Below are 14,698 nucleotides of genomic sequence, written 5' to 3'. Positions count from 1 at the left end.
AAACATATAGAAAAATATCAACCTCATTGTGAAAGGTATTAATAAGTATCACCCATAGTAGGTTGAAAAGGTAGATAGATTCAAAGCAGCCAAACAGTTTGTGTCACTTAGGTTATTTGAAATGAGGTTTCCATTGTGATCTGCTTCTTAATTAGTACGTTTGTTTGTTTTTTGTTTTAGTTTAATTTGTTATGGCAGTCTAAGGTCTGAGATGCTCCCTTTTTAGAATTATTTAAACAGCCCAAATTATGAATACAATATAACAGGAATATATTCCTTTCTTTGGGTAAACATAACTATTGAATTGTTTCAATTCAAAGTAATAGTGGGGTATTATTGTTACAATAAACATGGAAACCTCTTGATAAAGCATGTAATGCTATGGAGAGGCAGGTACAAGAACGCTTCTCTCCATTGCAGTACATGGGTCAAAGGTGGCGCTGCAGCACAGCTTTTCCTGTGTTCTGTCAATATACTAGCAGCAAAAATTGGGACCAATAGGAGGCACCCCTCTTGATGCCTCCTAGCAAGTGAAGGATATATAGATTAATCAGAAGGACGATGCAGTGAGCAGGGTCATGTGACACAACAGGAAGCTGAGGTAACCTAAGAACAGATGACATCAAGCAGAAGAGTAAAGTAATAATCTACATCTCTTGTGATTCACAAATTGTGTTCAGTTACAGCTCATTAACTGGGGGGCAGTAAGTGAGCATAACCCAATACTGACAGGAAGTCAAAGGGTCAATTCAAATTTAAATCCATAATTTAAAACCCAGAGTTTGAAGTTAAGTGTGCAGTGTCCACATTATTTAAACTAAAGTTTTTGACATTGAATATTGCTAAGCCTCCCTTTTTCATGGTTATTTGATTTAATTAGGTACAAACTCCATATATGTTATGTCTGTTCAGTCAGATGATGCAGTATCTATTTTTATTTTTCTCTGTGTCTCCATTTATTTAAAGACTGCTATTAACTTGTAATTCACAAATCAATTGAAAGCTGTTGCATTGTGTTTTTAATATGTGCTGCTTTTATACAAGTTTATATTAATAAAAGGAGATAATGAGTCATTTAAAAAATATATCTAATTATTGCAGTTAAATGTTGTTAGAAATAATGCCACTGTAAAGTAACTGGTTAAACACATAGTCAAAGGGAGACATTTAAAATTAAACTTTCATGATTGAGGTAGAACATGCTATTTTAATAGACTTTTCTAGTTATTTATATTTTGAGAATTAGCATCAACTGTTACTGGCCCCATGTCTGCAAATCAAATTAGTTTTTGAAAGGAACATGAAAGTCATAATTACATTTCCATCATTCAGATAGAAATTGCACAAAAAAAGAAATAATTAAACTTTCTATTTTACTTTTATTATTATGTACTTCATTCTTTTGGTATCCTTTGGTGTCCTTTGTTACTGGCCCCATGTCAGCAAATCAAATTAGTTTTTTAAAGGAACATGAAAGTCATAATTACATTTCCATCATTCAGATAGAAATTGCACAAAAAAAATAAATAAATAAACTTTCTATTTTACTTTTATTATTATGTACTTCATTCTTTTGGTATCCTTTGGTGTCCTTTTTTGAAGAGCATACCTAAGTGGGATGTGCATGTGCATTTCTTGAACACCATATTGCAGCAGCTGTGTTGGCAGTATTGATAACTTGTCCTTTGTGTAAAACATATATGGTAAATTATTTCTATTTTTATAATACAGTAGTGAGTAGAAAATAGATTGTGTATCATTCTAATTGCTTAGCAACTGGCACTGTGCCACAGAATTGTGTGAGTGTGTATGTGAGCAGAGTGTGTGTGGGTGTCAGTGAGCAGAGTATGTGTGCTTTATTCTCCAGGTAATCAATACATTTCCGATGAGCTAATGCTTTAGTGCAGTGTTTCTCAACAATGGTCCTCAAGTACCCCCAATAGGCCAGGTTTTCATTATAGCTGAATCAGTGCACAGGTGAAGTAATCAACTGATCAGTAACTCAGTGGTTGCTCTCACCCATCACCTGATTATGTCACCTGTGCACTGATTCAGCTATAATGAAAACCTGGCCTGTTGGGGGTACTTGAGGACCATTGTTGAGAAACACTGCACTAAAGCATCAGCTCATCGGAAATGTATTGATTACCTGAAGAATAAAGCACACATACTCTGCTCACTGTCACCTCTGTACATGTGTTTCTCCGGCGTATCATATGTAGTGCCTCACCAGCCTCTGACCTCACTGCACGTCACTGTTGACCACAGTTGTCTCATTGGGGTTTGTCCAATAATCATTTTTTTGGTCTCACTTAATGTTATTCTGCTTAGTTTTCTACCTATATAAAGATAAACTTATTTATCTGTTGCTGATATGGAAACTGTGTTAACCTGACTGTACCTGAGCAAAAGAAAGTCAGTTATTATGGTTAATATATTTCCTTCAAGACCAAAAGATTGGTGTTGAGTAAATACTTCTCTACTTTTGATGATGCTTTTCATCCATCACCATTTTAAAACTTGGAAGTGGTTTGTACTGTAGGTATAAGATGTTTAGTATCTTTTCTTATTCATATACTAATGAACTTGCTTGACCATGGTGAAAAATAAATGCACACTTCTGAATAATCAACTAGAGGCAAAAAAGAAAGGTAAAATCACACATTTACAATGTAACAATTTAAATTGTTCATCCTGTCAAAGAGAACATAAAATGTTATGTAAGGATCTGAAGGGTAATAGCCTTTTTATTGTAAAATATGGTTGACTGAACACCTCTCAGCATGATGTGCCATTTAGTCCATAACCAAAAACAATAAAATCAAACATATGTATTATGATGAGGTGAGGTTCATCATGCTTTGGATAATCAGGAAGATATTTTAAGACACGTTTTTCAAGCGCTATAAAGCTAAATTTCCAATTTAAAAATAATGTATACTTCAAGGGAATACTGATACAAATGATAGATCTGTTGTTGAAACATATATACTACTCATATATTGCAAGTTAAAAGTAAATGCGAATGGGTGAGTGCAATCAAGATTTATACTATGTTTACTGCAACTTCAGAACTCTTTTTAACTGTTACGCTCAAATAAAAATACATCTAACAATTTTGTTATACTCATAATAACACTGTCTGATAAAAAATATTTTATAAAAAATGCGTAAAAAAGTTATAAGGGCTTAAAGATATGAGGTCTCAGGTGTGTGTGTGTATATATATATATATATATATATATATATATATATATTATATATTTTTCAGCACTGCTATAACCCTCTTGGGCATGGAATTCACGAGAGCTTCACAGTTTGCCACTGGGGTCCTCTTCCCCTCCTCCATGATGACATCACGGAGCTGGTGGATGTTAGAGACCTTGTGCTCCCCCACCTTCTGCTTGAGGATGCCCCACAGATGCTCAATAGGGTTTAGGTCTGGAGACATGCTTGGCCAGTCCATCACCTTTACCCTCAGCTTCTTTAGCAAGGCAGTACACTCACGATTTCGCATTAAAGCAAAGTGTCATTTCTTCAGTGTTGTCACATGAAAAGATATTATAAAATATTTAAAAAAAGATTTGCGGCCAATCCGCCGCTAGCAGGGGTGTCAATCAGCCAGATCTTACATGATCGGGAGGATTGCTATACGCTGCCTCAGAGGAGGTGTATGAGTTAAGGAGCAGCGATCTTAAGACCACTGTTTCTTAACTCATGTTTCCGGCGAGCCTGAAGGCTCGCGTGGAAACAAGGGGAACAGGGGCCATTCAGCCCTTGTTAAATAGACCCCTATGTATTTACTGTAAACAAATATATTGGGGCCTATTTATTAAATGCCTGTCCGGCATGATCCGATCAGCGGATCATGTCTGACAGACATCACTGAATGCGGAGAGCAATACGCTCTCCGCATTTAGCATTGCAGCAGCAGCTTTGCCAAGGCATTTACCGCAACTTTGCCAAGGCAAGAGCACAAACGTTTTACTTTCAACCTGTAAAATGTGCGTAAATCTCTGAGCACAAAAAATTAACGCTCGAACACCAATTACCACTCCACTCCTTATCTAGTGTTATAGTAGATTTACATTTTTTCTACAGTATTAAACATCCAAGTAGCAGGATTAAGGCCATCTTAAGTTTGTATATTTCTATTTTTTCATGCTTGCATATTTCTATTTTGTTTTGCATATTTTTGTGTATATTACACATTTTCACAAACACAAAAAATAATCAATATTGTTAGCTAAATGCATTATTTTTTTTATTTTTTATCTTTTTTAAACTGAAGTAACAACAGGCCATGGTCACCAAGTAGTTGCAGGTAGATAACAGGTTAAGCTTAAAGGGATAGTATACACTAAAATTGTTTTGTTTAAAACAATAGATAATCCCTTTATTAACCATTCCCCAGTTTTGACTAACTAACACTGTTATAGAAATATACTTTTTACCTCTGTAATTACCTTGTATCTAAGCTTCTGCTGACTGCCTCCTTATCTCGGATCAATTGACAGATTTGCACTTCAGGCAATTAGTGCTGACTCTTAAATAACTTCATGTGCATGAGAAAAGTGTTATCTATATGAAACACATGAACTAACGCCCTTTAGCTGTGAAAAACTGTCAAATGCATTTAGATAAGAGGCGGGAGAGGCGGCCTTCAAGGGCTTAGAAATTAGGATATTAGCCTACCTAGATTTTAGCTTTCAACTAAGAATAACAAGAGAACAAAGCAAATTTGATGATAAATGTAAATCTCTGTGCCGTTTCCAACTTCTTTAGCTTCCCCTTTCCTCTCTCTGACCACTATCTGCTAACTTTCTTTCTTACTCTTCCTGCTATATCTTTGCAAGCCCCCAAAAAACTACTACCTTACAGGAATTTAAATGACTTGGATCTCACAGATTTTTCCACTCAACTGAATCCTCTGCTCTCCAACATTTCATCCATCTCTTGCCCAAACCTTGTGGCTTTACAGTATAATTTGGCAATAAAATCAACACTTGACAAAACTGAACCCTCCACTGTTCGCCGTACATCAATCACTCTATGGCAACCGTGGCACACCAAACAGACCAGATATCTTTAGCAATGTTCACATGCTGCTGAACAGCAGTGGAGGAAAACACACACTTCATCCTTAAGTCCTACAACTCTGTACTCAGCCTGGCCAAACAAGTCTATTTCTCCTCCCTTGTGTCATCTCACGCATCCAGCCCCAGAAAGCTGTTATCAACCTTTAACTTCATTCTACATCCGCCTTCACCCCCATCCACCACCAACCTCACTGCTCAGATTATTGCTGATCACTTCAAAAATAAAATTGACACTATTAGAAAAGATAACTGCACCTTACATCCCTCAAACCCAGGAATCCTACCCACCCCTTCTATTAACAAAACTTCACGTTACTTCCCTCCTGTAACAGAGGAAGAAGTTCCTGTACTCCTATCTTTGGCTCATCTCACAACCTGCCCACTTTACCCTATTCCTTCACAACTTCTTCCCTCTCCCTTCTGCTTCACTAATCCCTATCCTAACTCATCTCTTTAACCAATATCTCACCACTGGCACATTTCCTGATACATTCAAGCATGTGTCAATCATACCAATCCTAAAAAAGCCCTCGCTTAACCCCTCCACCCCTTATAACTATTGACCGGTCTCCTTGCTTCCTTTTGCTTCAAAATTATTGGAACGACTGGTCTCTAATTCACTAACTAATTTTCTCACAACTAACTCCTTACTTGAACCACTACAATCTGGTTTCCGCCCTAAACACTCAACAGAAACCACTCTTACTAAAGTAACAAATGCCCTGTTATCAACTAAAGCAAAAGGCCACTACTCCTTACTAATTCTTCTTGACCTGTCCTCTGCTTTTTACACAGTTGACCATCCTCAACTCCTTAAAATACTACTTTCTTTTGGAATCCGAGACACAGCCCTCTCCTGGTTTGCCTCATATCTCTCAAACCTCTAGTTTTCAGTTTCCTTTAACAACATATCTTGTGATCCCATGCCTCTCTCAGTTGGAGTACTCTGTCTTGGGTCCCTTGATTTTCTCTCTCTATACATCCTCCCTTGGAAAACTTATAGCCTCCTTTTGATTCCAGTACCACTTATATGCGGATGATACCCAAATCTATCTTTCCTCTCCTGATATCTCTCCGTCTTTACTCAACCAGATTTCCAACTGCCTCTCTGCAATTTCCTCTTGGATGTCTTCACACTATCTCCAACTCAATCTGTCCAAAACTGAGGTGCTTCTTATTCTTCTAAACAGCCAACACCTGACATTTCTCTGATGGTTGGAGATTCCATTCTCAACACCTCACCCCAGGTCCGCTGTCTTGGGATCACACTTGACTCAGAACTCACATTCAACCCACATATACAAGCGTTTACCAAATCCTGCCATTCACACCTATGCAACATTTTATCACAAATCCTTGCCATTGTATACCCCTATCATTGTACCCAGCACTACGGAATTTGGCGGCGCTATAAAAATAAATGATAATAATAATAATAAATTAGAAAGTTGTTTAAAATTACATACCCTATCTGAATCGTGAAATTTGCACTTTACTATCCCTTTAAATTGCATATGATTGTGTAAATAAAAAAGCAAAATGCTCTATTTATGTTAAATAAGGGAAAAGGATAGGTGGATTTTTGACATATTTATTAAACCCAATGAATGCTGTTTGTTGTGGTTTAAAAGAATACTGTATGTTTCCAAAAGAAAAAAAAATAGCTCAATATTTTCTTTATTTAAATACTAATTTTAAAATAAAATCTTTTAACAAGCATATTATAATGCAAAATTAAATAATTTATCCTCCCAAAGATTGACTGTGTATGTAGGAATACTTTTTTCATAAGAATTATGCAAATGTATATATAATTTCATAAACACACTTTGTAAAAAAAAAAAAATGCTTTCATAGCTTGGCATACTTCGGGTATATCACATTCATTGTTTAGGTGTTTTTATACATAAAAATTAATTATCTTATTAGTACTGATATCTCAAAACCTCCTGTAATTATGGATACATAAAAAAAATAAAAAATACTGACAGCTGTAAAAAACATGCAAAATCTGTATTTATATGTATTCTTAAAATGTAATCAACTACAAATTAGTTATTTTAACGTATATGTATAGTAATTTACTATATATAGCATTCCACAAACACATAAGCCACCTACGCATGAAAAGTATGTATTAATAATACATTTAATTATCATGCAGTATTAAATGCAATGCCTCACTAACTCACTGTACTTTCGAATGAATAATTAATTCAGATATATGTTAAACCTAAATTGTTAGTATAGACATAAATGTAATTACATTTGCTAAGTATGGATACATTTGCAAGACTTAGCAACCCTTAGTCTTAATTAAATGAATATGCTTACTAATAACAAGTGGAAGGCTTTTTGTTGAAATATATTGCATTTACAAATTATTACTTAACTATTTGTAGAGGTCACTTTTTACTTATTAATGTTTTCCTTGAATCTAAATAGCTTATTATGCTAAGTATTATGAAGAATATTGAAGATAAACAGAGTCTTCAGTTTTTTGGGAACATTTATTTTTGATCCTATTTAGTTTTAAGTTTGAACAAAGTTTCAGTTTCAATTTCAATGGTCAAATATCTTTATTTTTTATTTTTTTTATTTTTTTTTATTTGAGAATTAAAGGCATACATGAAATGTAAAGCAATATAACACACCATTAATGAAATACAAATATCTTATTGTACGAAGTTTCTATGCATTTAAATATTCTTAACAGAAAAGGTTCACAGGTATAGTGTATACATCAAATGCCTGATGTTCATTTACCCTCTTGCCGGATTCATGAGGCCACTTTGGACCTCATCCATATATAGTCAAAGTATAAAAGTTCTTTTCCCAGCAAGAGAGAACAGCTTTAAACCTTAAATGACAATCTCATTTTTAAAATTTTAACATGAGTTGTAATGTGTCCCCTTTCTAGCTATTGACAAAGTATAAAATATAAACTCCCCTAGTTATAAACATTGGCCACTCTTGGACCACCACAAATTAACATACAACAATAGTGGGAAGGGTTTGGGAGGGGGACTGAGAGGATCACTCTTGGATCCTAACTGATATCCTATATTAAGAGCAATTGAGGAACCTGGACCCAATACATAACAAGTGAAAGTGGTCCCTGAAAGGATATAAAATATATATCCCTTTCTTTATCTCTATTGTTAGGAACATAGTTATATCTACATGGATCTCATATAACAAGAAAATTGATTAACACTCTAGTATTCTACTAAAAATCTACATTCTTATTGAGGTGCTTTATGGTATGTTAAAGATATAAGATCTGGGTATGTTCATACTGTTAAGTTAGCTAAACCCTATCTGTATATAAACCAGCAAGATTCCATAGTTGATATGGTCTGTAGCTAACTGGGAGTTGCCTAGTGTTATATGGGAGCAGTTAAGATTTATAGGGCTCCACAACCTTAGCATTAACCATCTAGGGCAATTCTAAATCTTGAGGAGTGTTGTGATGGGGCTGAACTTAGGCCTTCATTACATACAACTCAAACCAGTCCAGAATGTGTAGCTATCCTCATGGCTTTTTCTAGGGTATGTGGGAGAGTTATAATCCATTGATTTTTTTTTTTATTTTACCTGGAGCTAAGACATATAAGCAGCCACAATATGATTATGTATTCAGAGCAAGACGATCACTAGGTTAGGATAGACAATCTTAACATTTAAAAGTCTGTAACCCTTAAGCCCCCTTCTTTCTCAAGAGCTTAGTGACATAGAAATACAAGGAGTATACGTAATACGTTACACTAAGGTCCAGACATGAAACTGGCAGTGAGCATTTGCAATTCCCAACAGAACTACCAGATCTTATGAGCAGTATACATATGAGACAAGGTTTAAGCATTTAAGCAAAAAGTAAAAATATATGGACCAAAAAACTAATAAACAGATAAACAGCTATAGAAATAACAGTAACAGACTTTGCCCTATAACTATATGCATATTAACACAGGGCACCTCCAGACAGTGCTAAACATTAAGTAATAACTGTTCTGAATAAGCCGAAGCATAAACAGTCCTGAGAAGATGGAGCTAGCCGATTCCTTGGAAACATACTCTCATATGCGGTAAATAGTCTAGATCGATGCCTGGAATTAGCCCAAACAGTTCCTCTCTCCTCCCAAGCATATTACCTTTACCGACTAGCAAGTCATGGAGAACTCCCGATCTGTTATGTCCGCCCTTTATAGCCTTCCGCATGTGTACAGAAGCGGGCTTTCGTTGGTGAGAATTGCGGTAGACCTCTTTACAAATATTAGGCTCCGGATCCTCTTCATCTGAATCTGGCTTCTTAAGAAGCAAGCCGATCTCACCCCGGGGGCACCTTCCCGTGACTCGACCAGACGCTTCAGCCGGATCCTCTGACAGTGGCGTAGTTAGGGATCCCAGGGGCCTCTGCTTCCATACCCCCTTCCCGTAGCATCTATCTCTCGATAACCAGAAATCAGGGCTCTTAATTGCAACGACAGCCTCAAGGTCCCCCTCTAGCTTCTCATAACGGGTTTGAAGTGTGAGGCATGTCGGAAGGTTTCCGTAGGCGTGTGGGGCCTCTGCAGAGGGCTCCGGGTTTTTGCGGGTAATCTCTATCTGATCTTGAAGTGGGTCCGCTGTTGGGGGACAGTTGTAGGTAGCCAATAATATAGAATCTAGCTCCCGCTCCAGTTCAATAAAATCATTGCTTATTAGTTGGAGGATGTCATTTTCCCATTTGGTTACTGCTTCCATAGTAAGGACAAGGTGTTGCCAGGCCTGTATTAGTTCCTCCGTTTCTAAGCCCACTATGTTTCTGGAATGTCACTTAGGGTCCAGGTCAGCAATGTACAGAAGTATCTAATGTACTCTATAACCCAGTTGCCTGGGGGGGTACTCTTGCGGCAGCCCAAGCCACGCTGTTATGAAAATTAAGACAACAATCTCCTAGGTTGAATAGATCCACATGGCTTTTCTGAAGAGCATAGGCTAGGCTTGCAGTCGGATATCAGCTCCAAAGTTCCATAGATAGCATGGAGCTCATATCTATTATCAGGCTAGTAAATTTGAAAAGGTTACTGGTAGGTAAATATAAAAAAAAAATAGCCAAAATACAACTCTAAAGTCAGGAGCTTCACAGAGACGCGTCCTGCCGCTTCAGAAGTAGGATCCGCCCCCCCCCCCCAAATATCTTTATTTTTAAAATAGACATTTTAAGGTGATATTTTCAAGTCAGATTTTTACAGCTATGCTGCATCACTTTTATGTTTCAAAAGATTCAGCATAGAAAGTAACAAAGCTCTCTGTGATAGTAAATCTATAAATTGTCAGGTTTCAGCAAATGAAACACATTTTTGCTATAATTTAACTTGTATTTGCTTCTAGTTTAGTAACATAACTTTTATGTCAGATAAATAAGTGTATTGTGAACTTTGAATACATTTCACCTGTAAACAGCATTACAATTAAAAGATAGTAAAAACCTTGACATGTTTTATATAAAAATGTTTAGTTATGTGTAATGAAATAACTTTGCAATATATTTGATTTATTTATTATGCCCCTTTTCGTTGAAAATGTAGCAATGTCTAATTCTCAAGACTTGAAATGCACCTGCTGACTTATCAAGACTAACTCTGATACATATGTGTCCCTTAGTTTATACTAAGGTTACAAAAGTGGCTGGCATTATTTCATGTGGATTAAGCCAAGATTGGCACCACTGAATATGGCAAATGGTGGGCTATTGAAAACAAATTGTAGTAAAACGGATGTAATTTGTTAAGACTTGGCTGATAAGTTATTCTTTAAAGGGACAGTCAACACCAGCATTTTTGTTGTTTAAAAAGAAAGATAATCCCTTTATTACCCATTCCCCAGTTTTGCCTAACCAACACAGTTATAATAATACACGTTTTACCTCTGTAATTATCTTGTATCTAAGCTTCTGCTGACTGCCCCCTTATTTCAGTTCTTTTGACAGACATGCAGTTTAGCCAATCAGTGCTCACTCCTAGGTCACTTTACGTGCATGAGCTCAATGTTATCTATATGAAACATGTGAACTAATGCCCTCTTGTGGTCAAAACGTATTCAGATTAGAGGCAGTCTTCAAGGTCTAAGAAATTAGCAAATGAACCTCCTAGTTTTAGCTTTCAACTAAGAATACCAAGAGAACAAAGCAAAATTGGTGATAAAAGTAAATTGGGAAGTTGTTTAAAATTGCATGCCCTATTTAAAACATGAAAGTTTTTTTTGGACTTGACTGTCCCTTTAACAGCACAGGAGAACTGCCTTGTAATTAAATCAGTGAGGACCGTAGATTTAACATGCTAAGATAATGTAATGAGTTGTAAGAATGTTTTAGACACACCCAGGGAGCTCCACTGTCCCTTTTGTTCGTTCCTATTTGGGTTGTGGCATTGAAGTGAAGCAGCTTAGGTCTGCCTTTTACTTGAAATGACAGTTGTATTATATTACAATCTTCCAACAAACCTGTATCCATATGTATATAATATAATATACTGTGTTAGTGCACCTTCCTGCAGAATAAAATGTTTTTTCCCCCTAAAATATGTATGTAGATTATATTAAATAATGTTTTAATGTCTTAGTTAAAAACAAGGACATTAATTGGCGCAAAAAAAAAAATCATGTTAAAGCCAGTGTTAAAGTTTTCTATCAACATTTAAAAGCAAGGGAATTCCTAACTTAAGCTGCCCCACTCCCCCCCTTAAGGGGATATTTATCAAAGTGTCAGTCTCTGTGCCTTCGCTGGCATCAATACGCTTGCCAGACATCGCCAAACATCGCTGCCGTGGATCTGAATACGATCTGCTTATTTATGAAAAAAGCCGTCAAAAACACTTGCATCAAGTACGGTGTGAAAAGCAACGGACTGGTGCTAACTAACATGCATCAATGTTGCGGCTATTCAGGTTTTTCCCAACTTTATTTATATCATTTCATTACTGTCCACAAATAAGCACATTTCTCTTTAGCACATTATTGTATATAATAGTGTAAATGTATTATTTTTCTGATCAGGACTAATTGCGAATATAGTAAGTAGCGACATATTTGGTGCAAAGTGGATAGTGAATTATTCTAATTATTTTTAATATTGTAAATACATATTTTAGTATGTATATACACATATTATATATATTTTAAAGGGATAGGAAAGAAAAATATTTAAGTTGCATGATTCAGATAGAGCATGTAATTTTAAAACACTTTAAAATTCACTTCAATTTTCAAATGTGCTTTGTTCTCTTGGTATCCCTTGTTGGAAAAGAATACTCACATATCCTACACTAGTGGGAGCTAGCTGCTAATTGTTGCCTGCACACATTTGTCTCTTGTGATTGGCTAAATAGATGTGTTCAGCTAGCTGCCAGTAGTGCAATATTGTTCCTTCAGCAAAGGATAACAAGAGAATGAAGCAAATTTGATAATAGAAGTAAATTGGAAAGTTGTTTAAAATTGTATGTTCTATCCAAATCATAAAATAATATTTTGGGGTTTCCTGTCCCTTTAAGAGCTGGTTCAGTTTTCTCTCTACACCTGTCTAACCCCTTCTGATTGCAATCTATTTTTAAAAGCCTACATAGGTGTTATAAAATGGGCTGGCATATAAGATCACATTTCTTACTGAAAAAGAAATTCAAGAGAAGGAAGAAATACACTGAACATAGCATGCCAGTAAAGAGGTGATTTTATTGTCTGCTGTAGCTGAATCATGACAGTTTACAGTTAGGTGGGCTATCCCTTTAAGCTATCAGTTTAAGATTATATTGAATCAAACATCAATTCAAATTTTAAAATATTAAACTGTGTGTCCTAATGTCAGCATCAATGTTTATCTTTAATACTAATTTCACATATACATACTTTCAAAGTATAATACACAATGTACCAAATGGCACTTACAAGGTCTGAGGAGTGATCAATGACACAAGTATCGAACAATTTGATTTGTTAGTGATAGTTTATAATGTGTATTCGAATCAGATTGGCCGATGTCATAAATCATGTGATTATGCATATTCCAATCAAAAGTGGTGGAAAAATTCACTAGTGTGTTGGTTATTTAGGAGTTTGTATCATGATTGGTTCGAAAAGTGTTGGAGAGTGTGACTTGAGGAGGGTATTGGATATCAGGGAGGTGGAAAGAGAGGTTGAGGAGGCTGCCATCAACAGTTAAATGCAGACCCATGCTAGAATTTAAAGGCGATTATTTTCTAGCTTATCAGGGACATCCCTTATGAGTGAATCTTCTACATCGTCCATAGATAAAAATATTACATCTGAAGATTCTTCTTCTGAGGACAGATTTTCTGAAACTCAGGACTCTGTCACTGCGGCAGAGGATGTGTCCTTTAATTTCAGGCTTGAGCATATTCATGCTCTGTTATAAGAAGTTTTAATTGCTTTGAAAGTAGAGGAATTTCCTACTACAAACAAGCAGCCAGTTAAAAACAAAATTTAAATTTTTAAAGGCAGTCCCTAAACAGCCATCTACTTTTCCCATTCCTGACACAGTCTCTGATCTCATTTCTCATGAATGGAATAAGCCAGGTGCTCCTTTTATTTGATCTGCCCAGCTCAATCTATGTGTATGTAAAACTATTCCATCTATTGCATCTATTTCCACTCTTGCCAGGCAGACTGCAATTCCTTTGGAGGATAGTAACTCTCTTAAGGATCTCTTGGATATAATGTTTAAAGGCTTTAACAGATAGTCCTACCAACAGGCATTATGTATATATAGTCACCAAATATATATATATATATATATATATATATATATGAATAATTTGTTGTGTACTCTGGTCACAATGAGATTACCGTAAGTGCTAGGCCCTGCAAGGTCCAAGCCTTTCTTTCTCAAGGCACTTTATTTCATCAGGATCTCAAAATTTTGAATTTTATGGCATGCTGATTGAAAGCCTAGTGATATCTCAGATAGTTTTTTTTCTGAAAAGGTTATTGATACCTTGATTCAGGCAAAACTTGCTGTACGATGGTTTTAAAAAGGCTTGTAAGCTAGTTCTATTAAGGGTCATATATCAGCCCTGTGCATCTTATATCATAAGAGTATTGCAAAGATTCCTGATATCCAGACTTTTTAGTTCAGACTATGATCTGAATTATATCAGTTATTCGACCAGTTTCTCCTCTGTGGAATCTTAATCTGGTTTTGATGGATCCTCACGCCACTCCTTTTGAAAGTATGCATGTTTTAACTTTTATTGTGGAAGGTTCTTTTCTCTTGGTCATTTTTTCAACCAGAAGAGTTTCTGAGCTTTTGGTATTGTCTTGCAAACGCCCTTTTTCAGATTTTTCATTAGGATAAGGCTGTTTTTTGTACTAACTATTCCTTTCTTCCCAAGGTGATATCTACAGATACTATCAACCAGGAGTTTGTTGTTCCTTATGTCCAGCTCCTAAAATATTTTAAGGAGTGACATCTTCATAATTTTTAGAGTTTTAAAGTTTTATGTTGAAGCCCCAAGGATTTTAGACATCCTTCTTCTCTGTTCATTTTTTCTGAAGATCACAAGTATCTGAAAGCTACATCAGTTACCGTAGCTGCTTTGCTTAAG

General features: G+C 35.8%; 1 protein-coding gene across 1 annotated transcript in view; it reads left to right on the top strand.

The window, feature by feature from the left end:
• The window catches only part of EDIL3 (EGF like repeats and discoidin domains 3), a 1,373,680-nt gene that overhangs the window by 774,380 nt on the left and 584,602 nt on the right, over nt 1–14,698 (top strand). The window lies entirely within an intron of this gene.

This window comes from Bombina bombina, chromosome 2, assembly GCF_027579735.1.
Source record: "Bombina bombina isolate aBomBom1 chromosome 2, aBomBom1.pri, whole genome shotgun sequence".
Lineage (NCBI taxonomy): Eukaryota > Metazoa > Chordata > Amphibia > Anura > Bombinatoridae > Bombina > Bombina bombina.
Note: the sequence above shows the minus strand (reverse complement) of the source record. Positions and strands in the feature narration are given on the sequence as shown.